Source organism: Oryctolagus cuniculus, chromosome 5 (genome assembly GCF_964237555.1).
Source record: "Oryctolagus cuniculus chromosome 5, mOryCun1.1, whole genome shotgun sequence".
NCBI lineage: Eukaryota > Metazoa > Chordata > Mammalia > Lagomorpha > Leporidae > Oryctolagus > Oryctolagus cuniculus.
In genome coordinates, this window is record NC_091436.1 from 149,845,460 (window position 1) to 149,859,508 (window position 14,049).

Consider the following 14,049-nt stretch of genomic DNA (forward strand, 5'->3'; position numbering starts at 1 on the left):
CGTTTATTCAGCCAACTGTTGTAGGAGGATTGAGGGGAGGAGAGTGAAGGCTCGGAACTCCATTCACCTCCTGCAGCCACCTCAGCGCAGCCTAAGGGAGCAGCGTATTTGCAACCTTATTCCACAGTCTGTCTGGATTATGGAGTCAGTCAAAGAATGTTTTAGGAAGGAGTTGAAATTCAGTGAGAAATAAAGTGCAGAACTCTGTTTTGTATGCTGCTGGCATCGTCTAGTCTCATTCTGGCCTCATGTGGGCCAGGAGGTGAGACTGTGAGCCCTTTGGGCTATCACTGGAATCCCCATGGAAAGATCAGGTGCTGTTCTTTGGGGAATCCCTATCTAAAGATTCCTGGAGCCATCTTTCTGCATTAGTTTCCTTGAGACTCAGTAACCTCGTGGAACTGCATGCAAATAATTGTTAACAGTGATTATTGCTTTAAGGAAACCACAATGCCCTCCTTACCGCCCCCATCTTTCTTGCTCCTCAGTGGTGTCTCAGGCTGTGTAAAAAAATGACAATAGGTATAAATAGTAATCTAATTATAGTTAGAAGAGATTTACAGCTCTAATTATGAGTGCTGTTAAATTTCAAAGGGACTGACAGAAGCCATCAACACATCCCATACAAGAATCCATCTTGCTATTATAAAAGCTACCTGCCAATTGCTTGTCAGTTGAATGACATGCAACACTGCACACATTATCTCCAGAATTAGTGATACCGACAGTTTTGCCATGTTTAATGTATGTCGGCAGTGTAATGGCAAAGGCATAGAACCTAGGAATTACTCAATTAGGGACTGCTGCACTGCCAATATATGCATATTTCATCAATATACATGCACACTTCATGTGTCATCATTTCTGCCTCTGAAGGAAATGTTCTTTTTATTTGGCTCAATCAGTACATAATCATAGAATCTATCTACAGTAAATGCCACCGTTCTGAGAAACACACACACATACACACACACACATACCTCTCTTTGTTAGACATTTAGACAGAATCTATGTTATTTTCATTGTATATTTTACATAACACTATTCATTATATGTTAGAATAGAAATTTTACAATAGTCTTATTTGAGTCTCAGTTCTTCACCATGCATATGATTTAATTTATTCTTTTGGATAATGGCATGGGTCAAATATTACAAATCTTTTGGGGGCAAACATGAGGTTTTACACAAGTTTGCTGGTAAGTTACACAGGTTGGGGAAAGCTGCTGATGCCGTATCTCAGCTCCTGCCTTTAGCCGCCTCCCAGACCTGGGAAAGGCCTCCACCTTGCTCGCATTTCCTGAACGACCTTGTCAGGGCATATTTAATTCATGCCAGGACACTTTTACAATGGGACTTACTACAGTGTGGATGTGGTTTGACTTTGTCCCCCAAGAGCGCATGTGTAAGGAGGTTGGTTCTCAGTGTGGCGATGTTGGGGGGTAACAAAACCTTGAAGAGGTAGAACCAGGTGGGAGATCTTTAGGTCCCTGGGGGCCTGCCTTTGGAAGGGATTAAGGTAGTACTTGGGACCTCTGTGTTGGTTCTCTCAAGAGAGGGTGGTTTTAAAAAGAGCAAACCCGGCCCCTTCACTTGCGCTCTGCCTCCCACTGTCTCTGCATGATCTTTTACTCTTACACACTCCGTGACCACTGTGGTGCCATTGCTGTGGGGAGTCATAGCCTAGGAACCCTATGCTCATTGGATTTTAGCCTCCAGAACTGTGAGCTAACTAAATCTCTCAGAGTTGGGAAGCCTCAGGTATTTCATTTGAGCAACAGAAAATGGACTAGTGGAGGACTTCCATGAGTTACGCTCTGATATGTGGAATGTGGGCGTCCCAGTGCTAATCACCTAACAGCTACTAATGGTCTCTGTCTCAGTGTTTTCTGTTTCCCCAGACTTCCTACTTGTTAGGGCTCCTCTGGCCCTGTCAGTCCTTGAGAAATGTGCTGATAAAATGTAGGCCTGGAGTGTTCAGACCCAATAAGGATAACTTCATCCTTGCATGTTCTGTATGTCCTGCTCACTTCAGGCATATCACCCATTCATCCTCTCGCTCCTTAGAAGCTGCTGCTTTCTGATCTAGACATCCCAGTTGCCAAACAAGTAAAATGTTTGCTACTGGTAAAATGTTTGTTGGTAAATAGCTACTGATCTCCGAACCACCCTCCCTTCTTACCAGTGTCCGTCACCAACCTCAGTTATCACTCTTTCAGGTGTCCTAGACATGGCTGTTATTCACTAACCATAGGGTGTTCACCTGGCACACGTTGAAATGCCTGGGACACTACTGCTGTTACAACCAGTGTCTATTCCGATTGGTTGGTGATCATGTGTATTGTACTGTGTCAGTTAGTGTTAATTTAGAGAGAGAGAGAGAGAAAGGAAGGGGAGAGGAGGGGAGGAGAGGGGGAGGGAGGGGAGGGGAGGGAAGGGAAGGGAATATGAATGGGAATTTCCACCTACTGGTTTCCTCCTCAAATATCTGCAATGCCTGCAGGGCTAAAACAGTGGGCCAGGAACTTAATCCAGTCCTCCCACATAGTAACAGGGTTCAAAGTAATTACTTTGCCCCTAGCAGGAAGCTGGAGTCAGGAGTTGGGGCTGTGAAGTGACCCCACGCACTGAGATAGGGGTCACAGGTGTCCTAGCCGTGAGTACAAATGCCTGTCCTCTACCCACTTTCTCTTTTGCCTTTGACTTAGATACAAGAGAAGTCCTCTATTTCAGGTGTCAGGACAGGCTTTCTGGCAGTTCCTGTGCCATGAGAAATTGGTCTACCCTCTTACAGACCTGCCTCCCAAATGACGGATTGATCTTTCATTTTTAAGCACTTTTTATGTTTTTATCATGCAAGCAAGGGCAATGCCACTTTTTAGTCAATATAAAAAGGATAAAGAGACACTAAACTCACAAAATGAAGGAATTTGAGGTAGGAGCTTGCCGATAATCATGCAGTTTAACTAGATTGTAGGTCAAGGCGGTTGGTCACGTCTCTGGTTCAGTGACATTCGAAAGACATAATTACAGTAAGACGGCCGCATTATGCCAACATGAATAGTTTCTTTCTTGAGATAACTGATCCCAAAGGATGGCAGGAATTATTTCCTTATGTATTCTACTGGCATTTGTTTTGTCAGAACATAACAAATTATACATAAATCCTGTTTTATAAATGGTATGCTGTGCTTTAAATACAGCCCAATATGTCATTCTGTCAGAGATTAGCAACAGCAAACTGTTTTGTTGATTGATTCATTATTCTCAGTGCCCAATTGAAAAAAAATTATTACTGAATTTATGATGAAAAATTTCCTTTAAAATGAATTATTTAAATAGCTTATGCTGAAATAATAATAAAGGCATTTTTGTTTTTTTGCATGTTTAAAGTATTCCCTAGTCACTGCCACGTCTTCCTCATCACCTTGATTATTCCACGTGGCATTAGTGATATATTAGACGGCTGCATAATCATGCTTGGTACCACGAATGTGAAAGTTGTGTGACAGCTTTTTAAACAGTACCTGGTGTCCTTCAGAAGGCTCTGCTCCCTGATTTGAGATCACTCCGAATTTCTGGCTTTTCATTTCATTCCCATTCATCTTTATTTTTTAAATGTCTAAATGCCCTCGCTGAATTAGGAACACATGGCTTTGGCAAAGCCAGTAATTGTGCTTACTACACAGAAGACTAAACTCAAAGATTACATCTACGTGGCACCACTGAGTAGAGACAGAGGTAAGCCTACATTGTCACTGAATATTTGACCTTTGTCTCTTTGGAAGCAAGTAACTTGGTTTTTGATTTTGAATAATTAAAATGGATCGTCTCTGCTCAGATTTTTTTTCTAGGCTGTTCCTTTGGGGAATTCCCAGCTTTGGTTTTCTGGGCTAAGACCTTATCCTTTTCACCATATTTACAGTTTCCTAGTCAAGATTTTTGTGATTGCCCATTCTGGACTGTGGGCTAATTATTATGAATTCAAAAGTCTAAGTTTTCATATTTGTAAAATTTTGACCTCACTTTTGCTGTGTTTATCTCTGACCTATTTCCTTGCAACTACATCTAAGCCACAGTAACTATTGGTTTCTTGTGATTTTTCCACTCTGAGAGGCCAGATAGGACAGAAATTTGATCACTGTGTGTGATAAGACACGGAGTTCCCTTTCATCTTTCTGTGGATTAGGCAGCAGTCTTCTGATGATTGGGTAAATATCCATTTGGATTGAGTAAGTCCCCAGTTTTTACTGATTCAGTGTTAATTCTATGTAACCAAAGCAGCAAATCTCCAGGAAAAGACAAGCTTGAAGGATCTCTTTATGTTGCTGTTATTCTCTTAATTGTCTAGAGGTATTTACCCTTATATTTCTTTCCCTCTGAAGGAGAGGTTGGAAGATGAACAATAAAAAGCATTACAGTAGGCAATCCTTACTCAATTCCCTTATCAATCTCCCATTTTAATTTTCTGGGCTGAATTCTTGTCATCTGCACCTTATTATGGTCAAGATTTTTGTCAGTAAGTTTCTGAACTCTAGGCTAATCAAATGCAAGACTGTTTTTCTAGTAAAAATAACACATTATTATCTTTGAAGCATTAAAGCTACTTCTAACCTGAAATATTTGTTTCATGAAATTTAAGATTTAGAAAGAACGTTAGATTACTGGGTTGCTGACCCTAATAACAATAACAAAACAACTTTATTTTGAAATCTTTTAAACTATAGAAAGGAATGAACTTGCAAAGGACCTGGAAGAAAATACTAAATCTAAGTCAGTATAATTCACTGGAGAACACTTGGCAATAAAAAAAAACCAGCCAAGGCATTGGACAATAACTGAGAAAGAAGAAACTTGAGAATTCCAAGTCCAGCTGAACACCCTGCTGTGTCAGAAAGCCCCAACTGAATGAAAATAAAGCTGAATGTGTAGTGCAGCCAAATGTTATACCTTCTTTTTAGACATCAAGACAACTTCTAGGCCTTGTGTTGAAAGTCTGGATATGGATTGCTTGGACTTTGGGATTTTAAAAGTGTCTTTCTGACAGAGCTAGAGTCTTTAATAAAGTCCCAGTGAATGAAAACCTTGAAAGTGAAAGGAGTCAGACCAAATCCTCAGACTAAATCTACAGGATTCGTTTAAGAGAAAAAGTCCTAGACATTTGAAAATTATTCTGTTGTCAGAAGAAGTAGGAGTTAATTTTTGTCATATTTATAATGTAAATTAATTCTGTTAGTTTACCTAAGATATAAAATTGTTAATAACTTTGGTATTCCTGAAGACATCTTATTTTTTTTTCTGTGGTTAGTGTGAATTAATAAAAACAATCTTATAAAATGGAACTTATCCTGGGGTTTTGTTTAGTATAGAAGATGTCATTTGGGATACTTGCATCACATACTGGAGTGTCTGGGTTCAAGTCCCTGCTCAGCTTCCTATTCCAGCTTCCTGCCAACATGATGCTAGAAAGTACAGGTGATGACTCAAGTACTTGGGTCCCTGCTACCTGCATGGGAGATCTGGATTGAGTTCTTGGTTCCTATCTTTGCCCTGGTCCAGCCCTAGCTGTGTGGGCATTAGGAAGTGATACAGAGTGGGAGATTTCTGTCTGTCTGTCTGTTTGCCTGTCTTTTTCTCTCCATGTATCTTTCTGCCTAAGAAAGAAAGAGAGAGAGAGGAAATCCCAGTGTTGTTGCCACGACTCAAACATGATGTCCTAAAAATTCTTTAGTTTTTCCTCCCTAAAAGTACAAGTCCTGAAGAATTATAGATGCAGATGTACATATGCATATGAGAGTACTTCAAAATGTTCTTTGAAAATAGAATTAAAAGATTATTTGGGTGCATAAAGATAAAGCACTACTAATGTGATTGCAAGAATGAATGAAACATTCTCCCTTGAGAACCACTGAGCATCCACTTCTGGGGTCATATAGGCAGAGACCCCATGGATATTGTGTGTCTCATTATAATATGTACCATCCTGAACTTTCTGAATTATTATTGTATAGATGTGGATAAAGGTAGATACGCAGGAGATAGCTATATCTACACCTATTCAGAGATATACGTGGAAATACAGATGTGGATATAAATATTAAAAAGGTAACCACCAACCAGCCAGCATTGACTCACAATCATTGTGGACTGAATATAAATTAAGCATGAAACATTCAGTATCTGATCTTGTTGGCCTTGTTCAGTACTTTCATAAGGGCTTTGCTGTTTTGTCCAGTTAGAAGAACGTAATAGAATTAAGCAGAAGTAATGCTTGAGGTATCACTCTAACAGAAGAATATGATGCACTTAGTAGTACAACATTGTTTTGGCTTGCTTACTTACTAGACATAACCCAGTCCCTCTCATTCAAAGAGTAACACTGATTCTGTTCAGATGAGTAGAGCTGAAATCAGGAATGTGAGCATCTTGGCATCAGTGACATCACCTTTGGCTGGAATCTGCCTCATCTTCCCCAGTTTTGCAAGCTTCAGTAGAGGGTTGGTGTCAGCTATTTCTCTGGGCCAGAGGCACGTGTCGCGAAGCAGGAATGGTGGAATAGAAGGAAAAGAGGACGTACTGAGAGCCTGAGATGAAGGGGACATGCAGCTCAAGAGAACTGACTTTGTTGACAAGCTATTACTAGGCAGATATTGTTGTTATTTTTTAAAATTAAATGAAATTACTCTCTAGAGATGAGTACAGTTGGAGGGTTTTCCTAATAAAACAGAAATTGGATGGTCTAATATGCACATTGAGATAAAAATCTACTAAGTACATTCTATACAGAATTAGCTAGAATTGATTCAACATTAATACTTTATGATTAAGAAAATCTGTGCTTAAAATAATCTGAAAGGTCTGTGGCAAGTTTAAGGATGATTGGACATATATAGTTCTTTCCTAATAGAAGAACATGTTATTAAAGGGGCAGATTTTTGCCTATCAGTATTTTTATCATGCCAGAAAATATAAAAGTTATATGCACACATAAAATTTTCACTGAAACTTTATTTCCTTTGGCTGTTTTCCTTACAGACGTTTTCCCTCATTGTTTCTTTCCAAAGTTCCACTTATAAGGCCAGTTTTCCAACTGATACTAAAAAGCAAATCTTACAGAGTGTCTCTTACTTTTCTTGTTTTAAGGCTTTACTCATTATATGTTCATAAATGTTGGCGAAATCTGTGTTGTTTAAATACAGAAATCTTTTTCATACCTGTGCTTGCATTTAGTACTTAGACTGGAGGTATGCATTTGGAAAGTATATTTTAGAATTTCCAAGATTATTGATGTTCATTTTCCTTGGGAAACAAGTTAATTCCAGAAACAGTGGCATTGTGGATTTGAAACACAGACTTAAGATCTTGATACGCAGAAACTATCTGTCTTACAATTTGCTGATTTGATATGGTAATCTTTACCAGCTTGGCCACGATCTGACCCATTCTCTTTGCTCCTGGCAGCAGTCCTAGAATTTTTAAAGCTAGCTGGGGTCCTAACACAGTGTTCTTATTTCTGACAACATTTCCAGTGTTAACATTTTCAAGAGCACATTCTTTTCCCTGTACTCTAACCTATTCCTGTGGGGAATGGTGGCACTGTGTTCAACACCTGGATTCTGTTCTTTAATGACAGGCCCATAAAATCGTAGAACTGGAGAGAGCTTCGGCTTTGTAGAGTTCTTGGGAGATCAGTGAGACACCTCCCCCTCCTCAGCCCTTACTTTGCCAGCGCTGGGAAGAGAAGGAGCTGTTTCAAATGTGCTTCTCCCAGCCTAACTGTGCCCAGCTGAGGAGGGACTTTCTATCTGGGAAGCTGCAGAGAGGTGCATGGGGGAGGCAGGCCTGGTTTTTTGCTAATCGCATCTTTACTCTGGGTTCAAGGGGTCTTTCTTTCTCCTTCCACAAGAACACAGCATGCGCTTCATTTCACAGGGAGTCTCCTTTACTGGCAAACTCAACCAGATAAATTATACCGCATGTTGCAATTAATATATACTGGAAATAGAGTAATATTGTAAATGCCAGTTTCTAAATTTTGGTAAGACAGTATACATTTTCAGTCTTTTTAACTTCACATGGATATCAAGGGTAGATACAATATGGAAGGAGATAAAGTACGAATGGTTTAGACGTGGTGGAATCTCCATGGACCGGAAGTGAGATAGAAACGCAACGTCAAGGGGGAACAGAAGTAAGATACTACTGGGTTGTGCTCAGAAGCAGGCAGTGGCCCTGGAAGGTCAGCACCTGGGGAGTCCAGCTGTTCTCAGGAGCAGGGGTGGCGGCTCCTGTAGGGAAGCAGAGCCTAACAAGGGCTCTGGATCTCAGGGAGCACCTCACCCTACAATCGTGTTAAAAAGGCTGAAAATACTGCAGGCAAGCCACTACCTTGAAGGTAGATAATAGAGCCTGCGTTGTTTATAGAACAGGAACACAACAGAGTAACAGCTGACTTGCTTATTTATTTTATTTGAAAGGCAGAGTTACAGAGAGAGAGAGAGACAGAGAGACAGAGAGAGAGACAGAGAGACAGAGAAGGGTCTTCCATCTGCTGGTTCACTCCCCAGTTGGCTGCAACGGCTGGAGCTGTGCTGATCTGAAGCCAGAAGCCAGGAGCTGCTTCCGGGTCTCCCACAAGGGTGCAGGGGTCATCTTCCATTGCTTTTCCAGGCCATAGCAGAGAGCTGGATTGGAAGTGGAGCAGCCAGGTCTCGAACCAGCACCCATATGAGATGCTGGCACTGCAGGCAGAGGCTTTATCTGCTATGCCACAGCACCGGCCCCAGTATTTTCTGTCTTACAGCAAGGCAGGGGCTGGTCCTGCCATTGTAAAACCTTCTTCTGGAATGGGGTCAAGAAATGGGGATAGGCAGGGATACTTCTCAAAAACAACAGAAGCAACAACAAAATACCCAGAGATCAACAAGAGGAGTGGAACCAAAGAAAAGACTTACTAGACTGGGGAAACAGAAATGGAGGGTTTGGTCTTTTAGGCTTGATCTGTTAGATACAGAACTCACCACGCACACACCCTATAAAATATCTATACCGTTAGCTCTCTGTGAGTTCTATATTGGGTGGTTCAACTAACGATTGATTGAAAAAAATATATCTATATATTTGTGTCTGCACTGAATATGTATAGATGTTTTGTGGCTCATTTTTCCCCAAAACAATACAGAATAACAACTGTTTATACTTTATGTATTATATGTAATCTATAAATAAATTATAAGAAAATTTAATTTAAATTATGTGTGTACGTTATATGCAAAGTAGGCTATTTTATAGTGGTATGAGGGACTTGAATATCCAGGGATTTGGGTATACAGGGGAGTCCTGAAGCCAATCCCCCTGTGGATACTGAGAGACAACTGTGTACTTCTAAAGTGTACATGGAACATTGCAAATATTGGCTGCATATTCGATCATAAAGAATGTCTCCCTGAAGCTTAGTGACTGGGTAGCATGCAGTCTGATTCTGTGAATTTTACAATAGAGATTTTTTTCATCTTTCTGGCTCACTGCACTGAACACACTGTCTGCGAAGCCCTTGCTTCTGCATCTGAGGGATCACTGCAAGTTATTACCAGGGATTTATCAAAGGATTAAAAGTATTATAGTGGGTTGACCAATGGTGAGACCTGAGGCAGGGAGACCCACTTGCGAAGTTGTTGAATTAATCCAATGCCAGCCAAAAGGGATTTAGGCCAGGTGTAATGGAGAAAGGTAGCTTAGTGCAGCAGTCAGAAAACGGGGACTTGCATCCCACAAACATGTCTTGTCTAGGAGTGTCGTCATTTTCTTACTGAGGCTTTGTGGTTCTCATTCGTCTACCGTGTAGAATGAGGATAAAGATCATCGTTTGCAGGGTGGTCATGTGGACTAGCGACAATGCATGGGAGCGCCTTTGCAGTAATTACTGCTCACAAGTGTTACCTGGTGATCACGAGGAGTTAAAGTTAGGGGCCTGTGTGAGATGCTTCAGCATGAAAAATGGAACGAATAGTGCTTGGTAATTGACTCGATTTTTGAGCACAGAAGACTAAAAGACAACTAGAGGTGCTGCAGAAGTCCAGTGTTTTAATAAAAAGTATTTGAATAAAGATTGAACATAGTACCGGGCACGTAGGTGTTTGTAAATGTCTAGGTAAGTAACTGGTGTCTCCTCAGCTTCTCTTCACACGTCTGGAGTCATGGAAATAGCCACAGCCAATTTAATCCCCCGGCGGTTATATAAGTCCTGTTTTGACCACAGATAATGATTTTTTTACAAGATATAAAAATAAACATGAGGCATCTAAAGTTTAGAATTTGTCTAAGTATTTAGTGTTTCACCATTTTCAAATTGTATTCAGTGCACAAATCAGCCTCAGGTTCCTTTATAATTGACAGTGGCACTTTTCCCTGAATCCTCTACCAATTTAGCTAAAATATAACTCATTTCAATTTTTAATAGCATAGAGCTCTATCTGAAGTCCAATCTCTGTTATTTGCAATGTTTCCAGCAATTAAAAATATAAAATTATGAATACTTTTAAATGTTAGTCATTTTTTAAACTTACAAAATGAAAGGATTAAACATCTAATATTTTAAATCTTTTTCTTATGAAAGTAACTTTACCATCTGCATCACTTGTACATGGGTTAAAATAGGAATTATAAAAATTTTTTATCTTAAATTATTATTTTATTAAAACTAACTTCAGACTGATAGAGAGGAGTAGGTAGGACTAAGCAGCTACAGCACACACACACACAAAAAAAAAGGCTGTTTGACCCTATCCTCCCACTTGGAATATTTTTTTTTAAACTTTTATTTAATGAATATAAATTTCCAAAGTACAGCTTATGGATTACAATGGCTTCCCCCCCCATAACGTCCCTCCCACCCACAACCCTCCCCTTTCCTACTCCCTCTCCCCTTCCATTCACATCAAGATTCATTTTTGATTAAAAATATTTTAATTGAAACCATGAAAGGAAAATTAGGAAATATGAGCAGATATCACAAAATATCTATGAAATTTAACACATTTTAAAGTGCTATATTGCCAGTGCCACGGCTAATCCTCCACCTGTGGTGCCGGCACACCAGGTTCTAGTCCCGGTTGGGGCGCCGGATTCTGTCCCGGTTGCCCCTCTTCCAGGCCAGCTCTTGGCTGTGGCCAGGGAGTGCAGTGGAGGATGGCCCAAGTGCTTGGGCCCTGCACCCCATGGGAGACCAGGAGAAGCACCTGGCTCCTGGCTTCGCATCAGTGCGATGTGCCACCCGCAGTGGCCATTGGAGGGTGAACCAACGGCAAAGGAAGACCTTTCTCTCTGTCTCTCTCCCTCACTGTCCACTCTGCCTGTCAAAAAATAAAAAAAAAAATAAAGTGCTATATTTACTATTATGCTAGATAAGAGAGGAAACTACAAGGAGATGGAGAACAAATCAGTAAATCAAATGAGCAAATAAAAAAAAAATTATAGGAAGTCATGGATGAACGATGCGCAGAAACCCAAATAGGAAGCAACAGAGCTTTGTCACCTTGACAAAGAAACAGGGAAGCAGAGGAACAGGCACAGCCCTCCTACCTCCTGTCTGTATCTACCACTGCCCTTTCCCGATGTAGATGATGTCCCTTCTCCAGGAAATTGCAACTGGCTTCTCTCTACTGTGTCCCCTCCCTTTTGTGGACGGATTTCTCAGTATTTCTTCTAGCATCTTCAGTGTGGTTCCTAGATACATAAGTTATGAGACACACGGACACCCTGGCCGCTGCTTCCCTTGTGTTCACAAACATCTTTGATGAGCTCAATGCATGTGCTGCTTCCAGTCCCTTGCTATCTGGTCATTTCTAAATTCTCCACTCTGACCAAGCTAACTTCTTGTTGAAAAAATAATAACCCAGTCAATAAAACCTGCTATCTTTTAAAAGTTTTTTCCTTGTCTCCCTTCGCCTTTTAATAATATGAATACCTCTTTTTTTTTTTTTTAAACAGACAGAGTGGACAGTGAGAGAGAGAGAGACAGAGAGAAAGGTCTTCCTTTGCCGTTGGTTCACCCTCCAGTGGCCGCCGCGGCCGGGCGCTGTGTCTGGCGCACCATGCTGATCCGAAGGCAGGAGCCAGGTGCTTCTCCTGGTCTCCCATGGGGTGCAGGGCCCAAGCACTTGGGCCATCCTCCACTGCACTCCCTGGCCACAGCAGAGAGCTGGCCTGGAATATCTCTCTTTTAAAGAGCTTTTCATCTATGAACTTAAAGCCACAGAATGCTAGTTTTCTACCTAATCGTGCAGACCTCTCCTTCTTTGCCCACTTCAAAGGTTCATGTCCTCATTCCACACCGACTCACCATCTCTCCACAGAAGTTTAGACTTTCTTTTCCTGTTCAGTGCTAAGCGGTGGAGATCCTACCCACTTTGTGAAATTTTAGCAATCACTTTCAGGGAAGTGACTCCCACAGCTGCACCTTGACTCTGACTAATCCGTCAGAAGCACCCCCATCGACCTCCGTGCTTTCCCTCCTGGACGCTGCCCTGCTACTCACAGCTCCTGTCCCTGGGTGCAAAGTCAGCAGTCCTGCTTTGCACGTGGCAGCATCCCTGACTTGTGGAGTTTTAGGAGCCGGCTTCATTCTGAATCTGCCACTCTGGGTGAGTTTCCTCATCAGTCACAGGAATACTGAGTTTTCTCTTCACTGTGTTTCTAGATCATTTAAAAATACATTTTCCATTTTTAGCATCATCTTAATTCAGATCTCTCTCTCTTCATATATGTAGTACTGAAATAGCTACATAACTGCTTTCCTTGACCTCGATCTTTTCCTGGACTGTTTGTTAGGATTGGTTTTTCTAATGCATGTCGCATTATTTCCGGTGGATTCTCGCAGGATCCTGTGCTTGCCTTCATCATGGTATTCAATACACTCTCCTGATCATTGCAGCTCGCTATTCCCCAGGCCTGAGTTTACTTTGGCCCTGGTTGGGTTATCTGTTCAGTATGAACTGGTCCTGGCTGATTTCTCATTGCTCAAGGTTGTTACTGCCATCTCTTCCCACAGAGACCCTCCTACCTCCTCTCTGCCTGTCTCAGTACTTCCATGAAGAACCAGCTTCACCGCTTTCAACCTCACTGCCTTTCTAAAAGATTTCCTGATCAGCTCATCCCAAGTTTCTCCTTCTGCCAAGCTCTCCTGGTGTGTTGTCCTAGGTATCGTCTCTCTAAGCAGACTCTCACGTAAGAAGTAACATCTGATATTTGGGATACTGTCAGTGCTTGGAAGAGTGCTTTATCCCATTGTAGGTGCTTATTTAATAAGAATCTGTCACATTGTTTTGCTGGCTAGAAATTGCTCATCTAATCATTTCTCTCTCTCTCTCTCTCTCTCTCTCTATATATATATATAAATATATATATATAAAATTTCCTTTTGTGAACTCAATTTTTCGTTCTCATCTCTACCACATTTCCCCACATATGTCATGTTTGCTTAGTAGAAAACAAATATCATTCCTCTTAATTTACTAAGTCAAATGGGATAGATTATTACCATTGGGATCAACCAGCTGCCTGATTTTCTTTTTTTCTTCTTTACTGGCCAGAACTCTTTTGTGAGCTAATTAACCTCAGTTAGGCTGATGCATCCAGGATAGTTCAGGAGCATCCCATTTTATACCTGTTGTCCTCTGGTGATTATTAATAGTATCCGTTTTTACTCTCAAAGGTCTTGATTTCGATAATAAAATATATGGTTACCTTACCTATGCTACCTTTTGTAAAAATGCATTTTTGCAATAGAAATTAAAAAGACACACCATGTAGTGTTGTAATCATGTGTCACTTAAAAGTTGCCCATTATCAAAGCCCAGGAGCATTCTGATTAAAGGGCTTTGTATTTGTATTTGGATGGGAAATGTGTTTCTTGGAGATGGCTTCATGACGCTTGCTTGCACCATCTTAGATGATGTGCAGTGAACTGTGAGCTCAGCTGAGGTTCATGAATTCATAATAGCGCCCATGCTGCGAAGGGCTGAAGGCAGAAACAGCTTTGTCAGAAGGCAC

General features: G+C 41.0%; 1 long non-coding RNA gene across 1 annotated transcript in view; it reads left to right on the top strand.

Annotated features, from left to right (window-relative positions):
* LOC127493078 (uncharacterized) overlaps positions 1-14,049 on the top strand; it is a 137,642-nt gene that overhangs the window by 81,778 nt on the left and 41,815 nt on the right. The window lies entirely within an intron of this gene.